Consider the following 5,000-nt stretch of genomic DNA (forward strand, 5'->3'; position numbering starts at 1 on the left):
TTAAAACGCACACATGTATGTGCGCACACATGTATGTGCGTATATCTCTGTGTTTATTTAACCCCATATGAGGTCAAATCAAAGACACTCCTCCTACTACTACTCCCCCTCCGCCTCCTCCTCCTTTTCCAGGTCGAAGGGAAAGCGAAAGCTTCTGGAAAACAAAGAACAGGGACGAAAGAGAGTGAACAAAGAAAACCACAGCGACTGGAAAGGCCCCAAGAGAACAAGCGAAGGAGAAAAAAGGATGGAAAGGAAAGGGTATTCACTGCTTGTTGGAGGGAGAACAAGGAGAGAAGGAAGGAAGTTGAGGGTTGATGGGGAGATAAAAAGCATCAACTTTGGGTACTAGATAGTGTTAAAGATAAGATTTTTTGAATAAGAAAGTAAAAAAAAATCTATAAACATATAAGGGTGGAAATGCTATACTGTAGTATGGAGACAAAAATCTAACCTGAATCGAGCAAGCAAAACAAAGAGAAGGCGAGCACGCCACGGGACTTGAGAAAAAAAATATTAGAAAAAATAAAGGCGTCTACGATCACAAAAAACCGAAGGAAGTAATTCTTGTAGCACAAAAGCGTGCCTGCGGGAACAGGTAGAACGCCACACAAAAACAAACACTTCGGAAGAAAAAGTAGGAATAAAAGACTCAGGATTTTTGGGCTCTGACCGTAGGAGTGACCGTAGAATAGTCCAAAGTAATTCCGTAAGACGACAGACGCCACAAAATGTTTCACAAAGCCGCGAATATCTAAAAACCTTCGAGGCAGTGTTGTGTCACACAACACCAACACCTTATGTTATGCTGTTGTAACTGTTTTACATAAATGTGCTCGCCACACGTAAAGTCTGACGTTTATAACTTAAGTAATGTTACAAAAGGCTAATTACTTGATATAAACAAGGAATTAATGTAGTAATTGAATACAGACGAAGTAAATAACTGAAAAAAAAGTTGGTCAAAAGACAAAAATGTCATGCAAAGACATTAACATGAAACCTGAAACAGTAAACTAGAATTGATAAGACGAGAAGAATAAACAGAATGAAGGAAATAAGGAAAGAAAGAAAGAAAGAAAGAAAGAAAGATAGAAAGATAGATAGATAGAGAGATAGAGAGATAGATAGAGAGATAGAGAGATAGAAAGATAGAAAAATAGAAAGATAGGAAGATAGGAAGATAGGAAGATAGAAAGATAGAAAGATAGAAAAATAGAAAGATAGAAAGATAGAAAGATAGAAAGATAGAAAGATAGAAAGATAGAAAGATAGCAAGATAGCAAGATAGCAAGATAGCAAGATAGCAAGATAGAAAGATAGCAAGATAGCAAGATAGCAAGATAGAAAGATAGAAAGATAGAAAGATAGAAAGATAGAAAGATAGAAAGATAGAAAGATAGAAAGATAGAAAGATAGAAAGATAGAAAGATAGAAAGAGAGAAAGATAGAAAGAGAGAAAAAAAATAAACTTACTCAATAAATTGTTGCTATCATGGAGGAAGACTAGAAGACCAAGGCGGAAGCCAAACTGAGGTCTCGTTCACCACTTTAGGTCTCCCACAGTAAAGTCTCAAGTCTCAGTGAATATACGGTATCACAGGACGGCCCCTGAAGCTTACTGCAATATAGGATCTCACGCTGTAAACAGTATGTGTCTGTTTTAACACGATTCAGTTTTATGACGCGGTTTCCGTTAGTTAGGCCTAATTATGTTGGTTCCTTCAGCGTTGAGATCATCTTTGAATAGACAACGGAAGGAGTGTATCTGTGTTATTAAGTCATACTGAAGGTTTCCGAAATGCAAGGAACTATTGTGCTGTAATTTTGTGTTGTGAAAGTATAAATCAAACATCCGAAATACATAAAACAAATTTCAGCTATATGGTAGAAGATAAATAAGTAAAAAGGTAATAGATTAACATGGTTCAAGGTTATATATCTTAGACAATGAGTTTGAACACGGATTAAGAAGCTGAGTAGACAAGTTCTTAGACACCTTGTGGCCTTGCGCATTCGAAGATGTCGGAAACCGTCAAATTGTAACACACCCGAAAATAGCAAACAAAATCTTTTGTTTACCTCTGTCGTCAAGCCTGTGAGTAACTGTTCTTTTTTATTATTTACCACTTAAAACCCTTTCAACACCATTTGATACAATCAAATCATCAAAGAACCTGTTTCCTTAACATATATAGTACATTTTGCACCCCAAAACCTTTAAAAAAAAGAAAAAAAAATTGGGCGTATATTCTTGCACTACGACCAGAAAACCTTACGTCATTTTTTTTTATTATTATTTACAATCTAAAACCCTTTCAACACCAGTTAACGCAATAAACTCATCAAAGAACCTGTTCCCTTAACATATATAGTACATTTTGCATCCCAAAACATTTAAAAAAAAGGAAAAATAATTGGGCGTATATTCTTGTACTACGACCAGAAAATCTTACGCCATCTGTTCACGATAAGGCGAACGACCTCGATTGGACCCAAAGTCGCGACGCCAAATAAGGAAAGAGGTGCTGCAAGTTATATCATAAGTCACAAGGAGGAGCCGACAGAGGAATCAGGTGGACAGATACTAGGTAAAGATAATTTCAAAATGAAGGTGTTTGTATTACTCATGACAGAGGTTAAGGCGATAGATCAACATTGAAAGAAACAGGAAGCGAGAGGACGTTTGTGGCTGGAGATGGAAGTGGAAGAGAGATGGCTTCTGGTGAGAGAGAGAGAGAGAGAGAGAGAGAGAGAGAGAGAGAGAGAGAGAGAGAGAGAGAGAGAGAGAGAGAGAGAGATATGTATATATACATATATATATATATATATATACATACATATATATATATATATATATATATATAGAGAGAGAGAGAGAGAGAGAGAGAGAGAGAGAGAGAGAGAGACAGACAGACAGACAGACAGACAGACAGACAGACAGACAGACAGACAGACAGATAGGCAGACAGACAGATAGAAAGAGAGAGAGAGAGAGAGAGAGAGAGAGAGAGAGAGAGAGAGAGAGAGAGAGAGAGAGAGAGAGAGAGAGAGAGAGAGAGAGAGAGAGAGAGAGAGAGAGAGAGAGAGAGATTTGACCTCTCAATCTCACACAAAGAAAAAGAACTGGGCTTCGTTCGATGTCTGCCAAGAGGAGGAAGACTGACCTCTGAGATTTCTGAACATTGTCTTATTTCTATTTCCAGTTTCCTCTTTCTTTTCTTCTTCTTCTTCAAATTCATTTCATCTCACTTTTGCATTTCTTCCTTTTTTTTTTTTGGTCTTTATTTTATTTATTGCCTCATTCTTTCTCTTATGTCTCGCCTTTTTGTTTGATAGAAAATGTTCTGGTTTTCAACAAAAATGGATAGAAAATTATGAAAATAAATATGGATACTTGTCACCACAGCCTTCACGGGTTGCTCACTCAGAGCCTCACACGACTCGGTGGCGCGGTTGATAGAGTACTGGACTGCCAGTACGGAGGTGCGGCAGTACCTGATTCGAATCCTGCCCGGGGCCGAAATTATTTCGGTATCGCTGCGCTTCGGATCGTTACTCCGACTCTTGTGGGAAGGGAGTTGGGTGTGTGTGTGTGTGTGTGTGTAAGGTCATAGCATTACCCATAGATCGGTCATACGAGTTCTGAGCTCTCTTCTGGGAGGGAAATAGCTGTCGATCACGAGTCCAACACGTGAGCCAAAGACCAAGGTGAACAATATCTGTAAATGGTTGTCGAGTCCTCCCATAGATCTCTTCATGAAGAAACGTTGAACCGTCTATGTTGTTTTACTGAGGAATTGTTTCTTTACCTACGCGTTACAGTAAGAGGAAAGCAGATCTATTTATGAAGGTGGAAGAAATACAATAACGGTACAGAGACATCTTAGGCTCTGTCTGTAGACCGAGTGCCTGCCCCTCAGGGTTCCACCTCTGGGTGACAGTAAGACGAAAACATATCTATTTATGAAGGAGGATGGAAGAAATACAATAACGGTACAGAGAGATCTTAGGTTCTTTCTGTAGACCGAATGCCTACCCCTCAGGGTTCCACCTTCAGATGAAAGTACGGGTGTTGATAGGGATTGAGGACAGGCGACAGGGAGATGATACTCTCTGACGTCTGCCTCAGAGGACCATCACTTGTAAGTGACATTCATTGGTCCTATAGATACACCACTAAATAAATAATTCAAGAACCAAATGAACTAATGAATCAGTCCATTAAATGAGAGTAATCGCGGCATATATATTTTGTGTTTATGAAGATGAGTCTTAAAGTATCAAACTGTGCTATTTGTTATCATGTCAGCAAAATTTGGTGACTACATTCATTGAATACATAGACGAGAAAATTAATATCTGCCTACGATTATTTCTAAGTTAAACCTACACCCTCCTTTCTCTTGTCTTTAATCTTCGTTCTTCTTACTTCTTTTTCTTTCTTTCTTCGTTCTCCTTTCTCCTATCTCATTTTCATTTTCTTCTTTTTCTATTCTCCTCTCTCTTTTGTCCTTTCTTTATTATTCCTTGTCACTTCTCCTTCCTCCTTCTTTTCCTTTTCCTTTTTCTTCTTTCTTCGTTCTCTTTCTTCTATCTCATTTTCGATTTCTTCTTTTGTTATTCTCCTCTCTCTTTTGTCCTTTCTCTATTTTTCCTTGTCATTTCTCCTTTCTCCTTGTTTTTCCTTTGCCATTTCTTCCATTCTTCCTCTTCCGCCTTTTTTCTTTGGACATTTCCCCTTCCATTACGTTTCTCTCTCTCGTTTCTCTCTCTCGTTTCTCTCTCTCTCTCTCTCTCTCTCTCTCTCTCTCTCTCTCTCTCTCTCTCTCTCTCTCTCTCTCTCTCTCTCTCTCTCTCTCTCTCTCTCTCTCTCTCTCTCTCTCTCGTTTCTCTCTCTCTCTCTCTCTCTCTCTCTCTCTCTCTCTCTCTCTCTCTCTCTCTCTCTCTCTCTCTCTCTCTCTCTCTCTTCCGCTTCCCGTCTGCTTCTTATGCCTCTT

The sequence above is a fragment of the Oratosquilla oratoria genome, chromosome 7 (genome assembly GCF_046742065.1).
Source record: "Oratosquilla oratoria isolate Oo_2021 chromosome 7, ASM4674206v1, whole genome shotgun sequence".
Classification (NCBI taxonomy): Eukaryota; Metazoa; Arthropoda; class Malacostraca; order Stomatopoda; family Squillidae; genus Oratosquilla; species Oratosquilla oratoria.